Source organism: Crinia signifera, chromosome 3, assembly GCF_055691185.1.
Source record: "Crinia signifera chromosome 3, ASM5569118v1, whole genome shotgun sequence".
Lineage (NCBI taxonomy): Eukaryota > Metazoa > Chordata > Amphibia > Anura > Myobatrachidae > Crinia > Crinia signifera.
In genome coordinates this window covers 116,998,407-117,012,613 of record NC_139219.1, presented here as the reverse complement: position 1 = coordinate 117,012,613, position 14,207 = coordinate 116,998,407, and the positions used below count along the sequence as shown (strand labels likewise).

The window sequence follows — 14,207 nt, the reverse complement described above, 5'->3', positions numbered from 1 at the left end:
AATTCTTCCCCTTTCCTGGTTTCTTACAGAGTACTAAACACCGGAAGAACAATTTCCTGATTTAAGTGAAACGGAGAAATAACTTTTGGCAAAATTTTTGGAACTGTTCGAAGCACAGCTCGGTCATCATGAAAAACTAAAAATGGAGACTTACAGGATAAAGCTCCTAATTCCGATACACGCCTGGTTTAGGAGATTGCCAACAAAAAGGTTAATTTCCAAGTAAGAAATTTAAGGTCAGTCGACCTCAAAGGTTCAAATGGAGGCTTCTATAAGACCGACAACACCAAGGGCAAATCCCATGGTGCCACCGGCTGCTTATAAGGAGGTTTCAATCTACTAACCCCTTGTAAGAAAGTTTGTACCTCCGGAATAAAAGCCACTTTCCTTTGAAAGTAAATGGAGAATGCCGGAACTTGGACCTTTAAGGACTGAAGACTCAGTCCGGACGAAAAACCATCTTGTAAGAATTCCAGCAATCTAGAAACCTTAAATCGGTAAGTGTGAACTCTCTGGCATTCACACCATCTAATGTAGAGCTTTCAGACTCTGTGATAATTCTTTGAAGACACCGGTTTTCTGGCACTGATCATGGTTGATTGAAATGACCGCCTCTGAAAACCCCTTCTTCCTTAAGATTGCAGCCTCAAAAGCCAAGCCGTCAAACTCAGACGAGCAAGGTCGTGATGATAAAACGGACCTTGACGGACGAGGTCTGGCCGTAGAGGTAGGCACCACGACAGTCTCGACAACCTCTGAATATTGGAATACCAAGGTCTCCTTAGCCAATCCGGCGCTATCAATATCACGGCTATCCCCTGTGATCGCACCCTTTGTAACACATGGGGGAACACATAAGCCAGGTCGAACTGCCAAGGAATCGTCATGACATCCCCCGCCCAGGCCAGAGGATAGCTGGACCGTGCACAAAACCTGGGAACCAGGTAATTGTGTCTGGACGCCATCAAATCCACGTCCGGGAGTCCAACGAGCTACAATCTCCTAAAAAACTTGGGGATGCAATGCCCATTCTCCTTCCAGAACCTTCTCCCTGCTCAGAAAATCTGCCTCCACATTCCGGACTCCGGGAATGAAAACAGCAGAAATGGCCGGAACATTGAACTCTGCCCACTGAAAAATTCTGGAAACCTCCGTCATTGCCAACTGACTGTGCCCTTGGTGGTTCAAGTGTGCCACAGCAGTGGCATTGTCCGACTGGATGCGAATAGGAAAATCGCTCAGCCTCTCTTCTGCCTGTGACAGAGCCTGCCACACGGCCCGCAACTCCAGCACATTTGTCGGGAGAACTGATTTCTCTACTCAACAAAGGCCTTGTAACCTCAAGTCCAGTACTACTGCTCCCAAGCCCCTGAGACTGGCATCGGTGGTAACCACCAGCCAATCCCACAGCTGGAGAGAGTGACCCCACTGGAGCGAATCCACATCCATCCACCAAAGCAACGCCGATCTAGTTTCCATGGACAAGATTACCTTCTCCGACTTCATTGTCTTCGTGTCTTCCGACCAACACGCCAGAATGTTCCATTGAAAAGGACTAGAGTGGAACCTTGCATATTGCAACATCTCGAAAGTCGCCACCATCTTGCCCAATAACTTCAGGCAATGCTAAACTGATGGGCCTGGTGACCTTAGAATCGACCAAACCAGCTGACAGATGTCCTTGGCTTTTGTTTCCGGAAGGAATACCCGATGTAGGTGATTATCGAGGATAACCCCCAGAAACTGTAGTCTCTGAGTCGTTTCCAAATGAGACTTTTGGAAATTCAGGCTCCACCGGTGGTCCTGTAAAAACTGAATTGCCACTAATTGATTTTGATGCAATTTCTCAGCCGATCGTCCAAATATGGGATGACCACCATTCCCTGCATCTGGAGGGTAGCATCCATTACTACCATAATTTTTGTCAACACGCCTGGTGCCGTGGCCAGCCCAAAAGGAAGAGCCTGAAACAGTAGGTGTTAATTTCCGATCGCAAAACACAGCAAGGATTGATGTTCTCCATGAATGGGAACGTGTAAATACGCGTCCAGAATGTCCATAAACGACAGAAATTCCCCCTGGCTCCAGGCTCAGTAACACGGTCTTCAGAGACTCCATCCTGAAATGATCCACCCATAAATAAAGATTCAGTAACAAATTTAGATTAGTGCGGAAAGTCCCGTCCGGCTTTGGTACCAAGAAAAGAATGGAGTAAAAACCCTTCTTTCTTTCCTCCTTTTGTCCCGGTACCGGGACAAAAGGGCAGATCTTAAGCGAGTTTCTCTGGGCAACGGAGTAGGTAAAAACCTTCTTGGAGGCACTCCCTTCAGGCTTATCCTGTACCCTTGGAACACAACCTTGAGGACCCAAGGATACTGACTCAACAAGGTCCAAGTGTCCCGATACTGCAAGAGGTGACCCCCCACGCTGATCACAGATTTGCAGCCTGTTTCTTAGTAAAGGCTCCGAAGTGAGATTTTGGAGCTTTTCCCTTTCCTGCAGCAAACCGTCCTCTACTGGAATGGCCCCTTGATGAAGCTCCTCAACTCAAATACCTTTTGGGTAGCAGGATCTTTTTATCAAGCGTCTTCCAAGCCCCTCCTAACAAATCATGCAATCCCTCATCCAAGGGAAAAGTAACTGCGTCTCTGTGCGGTCTTTTAAAAATTCCCTGAACAGGAGCTTTTTCCCCATCAGATAAATTTAAAGCTTGCTTCACCGCTATAATAAAATCTTCAATTCCTGGTACATAAATGCTTAATTCCTCTTTCTGATCCCAGTACAATTCAGGGCCACACTATCCCTCCTCCTCAGAATCCGAGTTGAGATTAGGCAGAAATGACACCGAATGCCTAGAAGACTCGGTACTTCTTTACTTTCACGGCGCCAGCATGGCGCCGTGCTACTTCCGGCTTCTACGCTCGCCACAAACTATGTAAAATAAAGGAACTTAACGCCATGCCAACATGGATAGTTCATACCTCCACTATCCATGTTGGCATGGAGTTGATTTTAAATAGCGTGGCGAGCGTAGCGAGCTACCGAGCCCGCAGCGTGGGTGAGCGAAGCGAGCCCCGCAAGGGGACTCAGACGCACGGCGCCATGCTGGCGCCGTGAAAGTAAAGAAGTACCGAAGACTCTCAGGCTCTCTAGAAAACTGCTCCATGAGAGCATTACATTTCTTAATGCCCTGCGCAGTATCCTGCATGACTCGAAAAAAGGCAGTCTCCCCCTGTGATAAGGGTATGGAATCAGTGGACTGCTGAGAGTATGACAATAGCCTAGGAGACCTCACCAAGTCATCCCTCTGTCTGTTTAAGGCTTGCACTAACGCAGTGACAGATTTGCCTAAGGCAGCAGCCCACGCAGGCTCCAGCTGTTCCCCCCCTTTGAGCCTGTGCTCCCCTGGGTACAGCCTCACAAACGGGGCACATATCCCCTTGAGCCAATCTCACAAACTTTGCAGGGACTTAACAAGGTCATCACTCCTTCCCCCATAACAGAATGCCTTTCTGTCATGACAAAAATCACAGTGCAAAAATGTCAGGCAACAGTACTGAGTTAAAGTATGCCAGAATACTTAGCTGTCTGCCGGTGGACCCTTATGGTAGATACAGCCTTCAGCTTGTCCCTCTGTAGATACAGCCTTCAGCTCCGCAGTACAGTGCATCCAAAAGGCACCAAACAGAGGAAGAGATCATTATCCCTGCTCCAGCGGGGTCCGTGGCTCTTGGGCGCCATCTACCCCCTGGGAGCCGCTCCTGCAAATGCTGTCTCCCTTCCCTAGTGCCTCCCCTTTGGCCGGGGATCACATGGGATTTCCCGTGACCTGGCTCCTGTAACAGGCTGTGCCCTCCAGAGAAGGAGTCCAGCCTGTAAGCTCACAAAAATGGTGGCTGCCATATTGGGGGGTCCTTCCCCCTACGATCCCCCCCTGCGGGAAGCCGGAACCGGAGTCCCCCTGAGCCCAGGCAGCTTCTACCGCTGTAGAGCTGAAAGCGATGTGCAGAGAGACCAGTGTTTCTCTGCACACAGGACACGCTTCGGTCAGCTCCTGCTGCGCTGTCAGTGTGAGGATTCTCATAGAATCCTCACACTGTCGCCTGCACTAACTAAGTGTAAAATTAAAAAAATAAAACATAAACCCTATCTAGTCTAATCTTCTGGCTGCGGAGCAGCCTGTTCAGCATAGCACCCACTCCTGTGGGCACCTAAAACGAACTGAAGCATGATGGGATGCAGTGGGGGAGGAGCCTGCCATGTTCAAGATTTAGCAAAGGTGCCTGGCTCCTACGGGACCCTACTACATACCAAGGTCAACTGCGTCACCAGGATAGATGAAGAAACAAGAATGTAAAAACCAACAACCTGCAACAGATTTCAATTATCTTCAGCACTTAAGCTGGTACACACTAGACAACATGCCCCGAGAATATCAGCTGACTATTTCCCTTGAACTTCCTGGTGCCCCAGACAAATAATATTGTGCTATTTCACAAAAGACCAAGGAGTCACAACATTATGATACTAAAAGTTATGTCCCTTCAGTAAGAATGGTGTGTTCTCTAAATGGCTCAGCTGGTTCAGAGAAATGGAGGCTCCTTAATACGTAGCAGCACAATACAGTACACGTGGAACAGACAAATAAAGCAAAATTGGGGTATCAGATATGGCAACAATATATCAATATATTGATATATTGCTGCCATGGCTCCTGACATGCTGCCCCACCCACAGCCTCAGAAAGAGACAGCCTCAGGATCCAGCTATACCAGTGGTTCCCAATCTTTTTTCTCTCCCGTACCCCTTGATTAGACTTTTCATTGATGAGTAACCCCTCCTCTCAATTTAAAATATAGACAGTACTTATAAGTGGAGTGGAAGTGAGCGGTATGCACATCCTTATGCATGTCCTTATATTAAGGAGTGGCAGACAGGAATTGTGCCCTTCCATGTCTGGCCGCTGGGTATGTATGGTCTCCAGGGTTCCCTAACACCTGTAGGATTAATGCCGCTGCTTCTTCCACCCATGTCAGTGCAGGTCAGATGATCGCTGGTGTCTGAGGGCAACATGGGTAGCTCCCAGTGGATTGCTGGTCAGGCAAAAGCACAATGAGACGCTGATGATGCTGAAGACAGAACCATAAGTGACACAACATGGTTCTTCTCCATAACAATGGGCCGCCTTCTTCTGCCATCAAAATACTTTTTTTATCTTCCGCCATTACCAATATTATTTCCAAGTACCCCCAACTGGTCTGTAGAGAACCCTTAGGGGTACTAGTACCCCAGGTTGGGAACCACTGATCTACACTATGGTGTGCTGAAGAGGAGAAGTTGAGGCCTTCTACTGCTGCCCTGTGAGTAGCAATAATCAAGATGGCGCCGCTATGTCTATGTTGACATTGTTTGCGCCGACCTGCTGTCAATGTCAACCTTGAGCATGTCGACCTACCCACTGTAGACCATTAGTGTTGAGTCAATCTATCATTTATACCATAACCCTTATTAGAATGCCCTCCCTCGCACAACATTACATTCTTCTTCTAGACCCCACCCATTTCAGAAAACAACTTTATTAAGCTATTCTACCCAATTACCTCCTCTACAAAGGCCACATATAGATTTCACATAGTGTTATTGTTTAATGTCCAGACAAACCGCTAACTATCCCAGTAACAACATTGCTGTGGGACTTAAGGGGCATACACATGAGGCAATTAAAGACCCTTTTCTAAGCGATCAGACTAGATCATGTAGAAAATGAGCACAGAATACTGTGTGTGTATGCCCGGCAGCAATGCTGATGTGTGGTAACACGCATCAGTATCCACTGGCTTTACCCAGATCTTGGGGCTTTGCCTATTATAAAAATAGGCAAAGCCCCTGGGCGTGGCTTGGACGCTGCAGTGGAGCTCCCTCCTTACCCTACAGTTTTAGGGGAAAATCACCACTGTCCTGGGCCCTGGGGACTTGGAAAAAGCGCCCTACATTCCCACCTAACTCACCGGCAGCCAGCGGTACCAGCCTCGGAGCCGGGTGCTCACTCCTTGGGCGCCGCGGGTTGAGGCCTACCGCTGCGGCCGTGCCGGGACCTCGAGTTCCAGTCTGGGCTGCCTCATCGGCTCCGGACCCCCCGGGCCTATGAATCACCTGAGAGGCAAGAGGATACCGCTGTCCCGAACGCCACATCCGCCGCAATCTCCTGGGCGGTGGGAGCCGGAGGACGTCCATCTCTCTCAAGAGCCACCGTGCCTGAGGATTCCGCTGGCTGCCGTCACTGATGCTCCCCACGGGAGACCGTCCTGCCGCTGCAATACAAGGTGCAGGTACTTAGTCTCCGGGGGCTGGGTGGATAGATTGGCGGAGGGGCAGACCCCGGCATCCGTCCGCATATCTTGCCAGCATACCTGTGGAGGCAGCCATATTACATCTTCCCCCTGCACTCCCTCATTTCCACTGGGGAACACACATTACGCAGTGCCTCACTGCAATAACACTGTACTCCATCATAAGTGAACTGCAGCGGGAAATACCTACTGCCCAAACTGGGAGAGGTTGGTGTGTCACTCTCCCCTGTATCAGTTGCGGGCCCTTGCTCCCCTCTCCCTCCTCCACTGACAGGAGGAAAGAGGCCATACTACCCCACCCTCCCAGTATCTTTATTATGCTACAGGGCTGAGGTGGAGCCCACACCAGCATGAACACCATGTACAGCTGCTTCTTCTTCTGAATTCCCCCTTCCCACCTCGCAGATAATGCCCTTACACTGACCATATGGGCCTGGCTACTTGAAATTGCTGATACAAGGAAGCACTTTTGAAAAAATCCTCATTGACCCTTCACCCTTCTACTCCAGGGGCCTTCTGCATCTAATGCTTACCATTATGCCGTCACGGAGGAGTAAAGTTTCTAAAACTGTGTCACAGGTGGCCTTCTTCAAACAGTCACCCCGGTCCTCTACCACCCGAGGAGCCCCACCCTCCACCCTGACTGTGGCCCCTCCCCCGGAGCAGAATGAGCCTTCTACAGCCCCGTCCCCCTCGCTGGGGTCCCCGATCTGAACAGTGATTGCAGATGACGAGGCGCTAACAGTGGCCACATTGAAACTTCTGTTGACACAGGTTAAAGATGTTTTAACGGCAGACGTCCGCACCTAGCTCCATAGATGACCTTGGCGACCGCACAGAAGCCTTAGAATCTAAAATATGAGAAGTGGTTGGCTCCCATAATGACTTGGTTGATTCTCACGCTGCGCTGGAGGGGGAGGTAGCGATGATGTGCGATAAGCTGGCGGACCTGGAGGACAGGTCACGCAGGAACAGCCTCAAACTGCGTGGGGTCCTAGATAATATCTCCAATAGTAGCCTTCACGACTTCACCATGGACATTTTTTGAAAACTCTTTCCTTCTGCTTTCACCGCTGACCTACTATTAGACCAGATCCATAGGCTCCCAAAAGCCAGGAATGCACCTGATGGGGTCCCTAGAGATGTGCTTATGAGGGTCCATTTCTTTCATGTCAAGAAAGCATTATTGAAGGCTACCAGACCTACCTCTGAGACTGCCGCAGCCCTGGGAAATTATAAGCTGTTTGGAGATCTATCACAGGCTACACTTGCCAAACGACGCTCCCTTCAACAGATTACCACTGCTTTCAGAAAGGCAAATATCTTTTACCGTTGGGGTTTCCCGACCCATCTGCTGATTTTGCGCGAAGGATCTACCATCTCAATCTCTACTGTAGACGAGGGTATGAAACTTGGCAAAGTGGAACTTGTCGGGTTCCCATTCTGACACTACCTCTCCCCGTCGACTCCAGCAGGACTGCTCGATGGCGCAGTAGGGTCCTCCTTGTGTGAAAATTAATACTGCATTCGTATTCTGTTCAAAAATGCTCTTTCTGTTTTTATGTTTCACCGCACTATCTACTGTCCACGTTTCCTTTTACCATGTATACAATCTAGATCTATATGCATTATCAGTCTCTCTCTTATTCTGCTCTGCTGAGGCTCATTACATGGGATACCCTAGTCATTTCGTTTACACAACGTTTACATTGTTTTTAGAGTCCTATATTCCTCTGATACTTGACTCTATATATGGGTTGTTATATTTTAGCCTACACTGATTGGATATAAGATTGTTATAATTTTTCTTTATTTAAAATTTTTTTTCCCGAGTGAGTTTGCTGTGGGAACCCTCTGGGATATTCCGGCGCACCTTTTAGCCCTGCGAAGTTGCTAATTTCTAGTGAAGCACCATGTTGCTGTACCAATTTATACAAGAGCTGGCTGCGGTGCTCCGGGGTGTGCCCGGCGGGATCACTACACGCAGAATGGCTGTCTCTGCCTTTGGACACTGACTAAATTAGTTGTAGAGTTATCAAAACCTCTTAGTATTCCGAATCTTTGATTGCCTTGTTAATGGCTCTGTGTATCAGTAACTAATATGTTTTAGTCTGTTACAGTTTGATTAAGGCTCAATAAAATTACTGTTCCCTAAGCGGGATGGTCGGCCGCTACCCCCTCTAGTATTCTGGGTAAGGCGCTTCCATTATGGCACCTTACTACGACTCTTCTTAGAGTTGCTGTCTTTCTGCTTTTAGTTTCCTTATTTCCCCTTACTGTGTCTTGTTTGTTCCACCTGCCTTTTCCCCTTGCCTCGATGTGTGTATGTAGCTCCAATGTTATGCCCTATTTCAACATATTAGTATCACCCTTAGTCTTGGATCATGGTTAATATTCTCTCGCTGAATGTGAAGGGGTTGAATTCCCCCCAGAAACGTAAAGTCGCCTTAGCCTCTTTCCATAAACTTAAGGCACACATAGTGGCAGTCCAAGAAACACATTTTAAGAAGTCGGCCTCTCCCAATTTTTTTGATAACAGATACCCCCAGTGCTACACGGCCAATGGCCCCCTTAAAAAAGCAGGAGTGGCTATATTGATCTCTGCTAACTGCTCTTTTATAGTTACCTCCCAGCACTCTGACCCGGAGGGAAGATTTATTATTTTAATTGGCATACTAAATAGTGTTGAGGTCACCCTGGTTTCATGTTATGCTCCCAATACAAAACAGGTGACATTTTGTAGGAAACTTTGTGTGTTAGTGCAGAGATACGCTAAGGGAGCACTCCTGATCCTGGGGGATGTTAATATGGTTTTAGACCCCACGGTTGACAGCTCTCGACCTTGTTCTCATAGAGGCCCTCATATAACGGATTATTCACATAGCTTCAGACAGATTATTAGTGAATATGACCTATATGATGCATAGCGAGTTAAGCACCCAGGGGGTCCGGGATTACACATTTTATTCCCATCCACATCAGTCGTACTCCAGGATGGATTTGGCGTTAATCAACAAATAGACATTAGCTTCTCTACAAAAAAAATGTATTTTACCTATAACATGGTCAGATCACTATCCCTTACTGCCTACTTTGGAGCAGGGTTCCTATAGGGTGCCTCCGGGCCCATGGAAACTGGGCAAGTGAGCCTTATCTCACCTTGAATCCCGTCAATTTACTCATAATTCCCTTTCTTTATATATATCCACTAACCAACCTGGAGATACCAGTGTGTTTATGATTTATCACTGGTGCTCCCTTAAGGCAGTTGTACGTGGCTGTGCAATAGAGGCTGCGGCTAGGTTAAAAAAAGGTCCTGCCAGGGATTTATTATTGGCCGACAAGGAGCTAGCTAGATTGGAGTCTGCTCACAAGGCGAACCCCCTGGACAGAGCTCTGTTTAAGCTACTCATTAAAGCTAGGCACAAGGTTAACACATTCTCCCTTCAGGAAGTGCAAAGGAATATAGCTAGACTGAATCAGCGTTTCTACACCCTTGGAAATAAAGCGGGCTGTCTTTTGGCTAGAAAATTGAGGGGACATAGGGCTAGGGCAAGATTCAGTCTTTTATATAATTCCCATGGTGCTAGGGTAGTTGACCCTTTCCACATTGGAGACAACCGCAGATGTTGAGGCCTTCTTGAACAGTATTAACCTTCAAACAAAGTCTTGTTATCTAGTATTAACCTTCCGAAACTGGACTCTGAGACCTGTCTGTCCTTATGCTCCCCCTGGTCCATCTCGAAAGTCAAGGCTGCCATTGACGCCTTGCCACGTGATAAAGCTTCTGGCCCTGACTAATACCCTTCAAATTTTTATAAATGCTTTAAGTCAGAATTAGCCCCCTTATTGCTGAGCGTTTTTAATGAAGCCTAAGACTCCAAAGTTTCTCCGAAGGAAATGCTTGAAGCACGGATTGTGGCGATCCCTAAACCTGGTAAACCCTCTACATCGGTCCAGAATTTTTGTCCTATTGCCTTATTGAACACCGATCTTAAATTATACGCAAAGATGGTGGCGAACCGCCTGGCACCGTTACTCCCCTCCCTTGTTGCGTCAGACCAGGTGGGATTTCTTCTGGGCAGACAGGCCCCAGATAACACACGACGGGTATTCAATATTCTGGAATATTGTGATTTGAATCAAGTCCCCCTACTACTGCTTTCTCTTGACGCGGAGAAAGCGTTTGACAGACTCCACTGAAGTTACCTCAGGTCTGTCCTATCACATTTTGGTTTTGGTGGCAGATTCCTGGATGCTATATTTGCCCTGTATTCTTGTCCTTCCGCGAGGGTGTTTGTAAACAGTTGCCTCTCCTCTAGCTTTCTGTCCCCGTTCATCTTTGTATTGGCAATAGAACCCCTCGCTGAAAAATCAGACAGATTAAAGAGCCGGTTATCAGTGGGATTTCCCATAAAATATGTATGTTCGCAGACGACATACTCTATTGCCTATTAGACCCTGAGAGCTCCCTTCCCACACTACACACAGTCCTAGAGGAGTATGCTAATATTTCCTTTTATAAACTGAACACCTCTAAGACAGAAGCCCTCCCATTGGATGTTCCCCCAGCAGTAGTTGCGCGATTAAAAGATATATACCGTTATGCATGGCAAACTAGGTCGATTAAATATTTGGGGGTGCATGTTACCAGGGACATAAATATAATTTTACACCATTACTCAATGCTTTGAAAAATTTACCCAGGAATGGTCTATTCACGAGATCTCCTGGCTCAGCAGGATTGCGGCCTCCAAGATGATTCGGTACTCTTTACCTAGAAGGGCGCCCGTCGCGGGCATCGCGGGTACATTTATGTCTGGCCGCGACGCGACCGACGCGATGCCCGCGATTTCCCATTGAAACCAATGTTAAACTTGGAAATCGTGTCGGTCGCGTCGCGGCCGGCTATAAATGTACCCGCGATGCCCGCGACGCGATGCTCCCGATTTCCCATAGGAATCAATGTTAAAAGGCGCGATGGACCCGATTTTACTGTCAAATGGCTCAATCCACCCGATTTGGCCATAGAAATCAATGTTAAATGGGCCACAGAGGCCATTAACCCTTAAATGTCCCCCCCAATTTTTAACGCCACCCCACGATCCACGCCAACCCGAAGCGTGGCGAGCGCAGCGAGCCCGCGAGGGGCGGCGGTACGCGTCCTCCGACCTTTTCATGCCCTACTATCCACTAGGGCGTGGTGTGAGAATATAATAGTGTGGCGAGCGCAGCGAGCCACCGAGCCCGAAGCGTGGCGAGCGCAGCGAGCCCCGCGAGGGGACGCAGATACCTTCACAGTTATGCGCGTCCCCTCGCGGGCTTCACAGGTGTCCGTGGCGAGGCGGACACCTGTGAAGCCCGCCAGGGGACGCGTCTACCTGTGAAGGTATCCGCGTCCCCTCGCGGGGCTCGCTGCGCTCGCCACGCTTCAGGCTCGGTGGCTCGCTGCGCTCGCCACACTATTATATTCTCACACCACGCCCTAGTAGGGCATGAAAAGGTCGGAGGACGCGTACCGCCGCCCCTCGCGGGCTCGCTGCGCTCGCCACGCTTCGGGTTGGCGTGGATCGTGGGGTGGCGTTAAAAATTTGGGGGGACATTTAAGTGTTAATTTGGCCTATTTGGCCCCAAATCGGGTCCATTGAGCCATTTAACAGTGAAATCGCGGTCAATCAGCCGTTTTAACATTGTTCCCTATGGGAAAATCGCGGTCATCGCGGTCATCCCGATTTACCCGCGATGACCGCGATTTTTACCCCCGACGACCGCGATTTCAATCGCTGGCGCCCTTCTAGGTAAAGAGTACCGATGATTCTTTTACCTAAGCTTATGTACATATTCCGGGCTATTCCTAGACTCCCTCCCAAGTCCCTTATATGCAAATTCAACACTCTTTTCTAAATAAATTTGGAAGGGATCTAAGCCTTGAATATACAGAGGGGTTCTCTCGCTTCCTAAGGGATTGGGAGGGGTCGCCTACCCGAATATAGAGAAGTATCATATGGCATTCATACTAAGTCAGGCCAGAGATTGGTTTGAGCTTCGTTCACCTAAGCCTTGGGTAGTCATTTAACGCTCTTTTTCCTCGAACATTCAGTTTACAGATTTGTTCTGGATCTCTTCGCATGCATCCCTAACATGGTCTGGCCCAGGGGCTGCTATTAGAGCTACCTTATCTGTTTGGGGGTACAGCTATATTGGATGATGTTGGGGTTTCCCTGCCGGGCCCCGACCTATCGCTAAAAACTATTGCCAGACTAATCCCCAATTTACAGTTGGACTCCTGGATTGAGGTAGGCATAATTTCCCTAAGACAGATGTTCCCCGACAGCACCCTCCTGCAGTTCTCAACTCTGCAGGAGCATACCGCTCAGGGTTGCCTAAACAGGATTTTTACAAATTCCTCCAAGTACGTCACTGGGATATCAAAATGGTATGACTACCTAATCACAAAATCGAAAAAAGGGAAACTGCCGGTACAGTTAAAGTGGGAGGTAGATCTATCCACCACTTTTTCAGAGGAGGAGTGGGACTATATCCTATTCGGGTTTCATAAATGTTTTCTAAACTATGTCAGAGGGCATACTTCACCCCTCAGTGGCTTCATGGGATTTGGCCTTCCGTCTCCAATATTTTGGAGCATTGTACGAGATTGTTTGTATGCTTCGTCTCCAATCTTTGCTGGAGAAATTGTGGAGGTGTAGGTACAATATATTTTGGGAGTGCCTACTTATACGTCCGCTATGGTCTGAAGTATTCTCCTTCATTAGTGAAGAACGGAGACTTCAAGTCCCACCTGACATGGTTGTGGCGCGTTACTACACCATAATACATTACTATCTATGGAAGACCTATACCTGCTTAGACATATTCTGATTTCAACTAAGGCAGCCATAGGTCAGTGTTGGAAATCCCCAGTAATACCTTCAATCTCACATATTGCTAATAATGTCCATAAACACTTTTTGTTTGAGACGGCCAGTGTTAAATATTCATCCTTGGCTTCGTCGATCCATATCAAATGGCTCAAATGGAGCGAATACAGAGAAATACAGGGCTTATCATTGTTTTACAATGAATCCCCAGCCTTAATAACCCTTTCTTCACCTCCACATTCCTCGGCTGAATAAACCAATTATTTGAGTATGTACCATTTTTAGGGGTACTTACAATGTTTCTATTATACCGCATCACACATTGAGGCTCTCCCCTGTACCCCTATAATTTACCTTCCCCCGTCTGTCATAGAAACATAGAATCTGATGGCAGATAAGAACCACTTGGCCCATCTAGTCTGCCCCTTTTTTTAAACATGTTACTTCAAACCATATTTGATCCTTATTTTTTTGTAAGGATATCAATATGCTTATCCCAAGCATGTTTAAATTGTACTACTGTATTTGCGTCTAACACCTCTGATGGTAGGCTATTCCACTTATCTACTACTCTTTCTGTGAAGTAATTCTTCCTCACATTTCCCATGAATCTTCCTCCCTCTAGTTTCAGTGCATGTCCCCCCTTTCCCTTCTCTGCTCTAAAGTATACGTATTAAGATCTTTTAGTCTTTCCTGGTACGTTTTGTGATGTAGGCCATGCACCATTTTAGTTGCTCTTCTTTGTACAGTCTCTAATGTATTTATATCCTTCTGGAGATATGGCCTCCAGAACTGAACACAATACTCTAGGTGAGGTAATACCAATGACCTATACAGTGGCATTATTACTTCTTCCTTTCTACTGCTGATACCGCTTCATCTCTTCCCCCCTTCTCTTATATAATAAATACTGGTCTTGCTTATTTGCTTGAGATATAACCACATTTTTACAGAGTTTGTTTGACGGCTGAACGTTTGT

The 14,207-nt window shown here is 47.6% G+C and overlaps 1 protein-coding gene across 12 annotated transcripts in view; it reads right to left on the bottom strand.

Moving 5' to 3' along the window:
- AFDN (afadin, adherens junction formation factor) overlaps positions 1-14,207 on the bottom strand; it is a 723,489-nt gene that overhangs the window by 486,507 nt on the left and 222,775 nt on the right. The gene's annotated exons all lie outside the window — the stretch shown is intronic.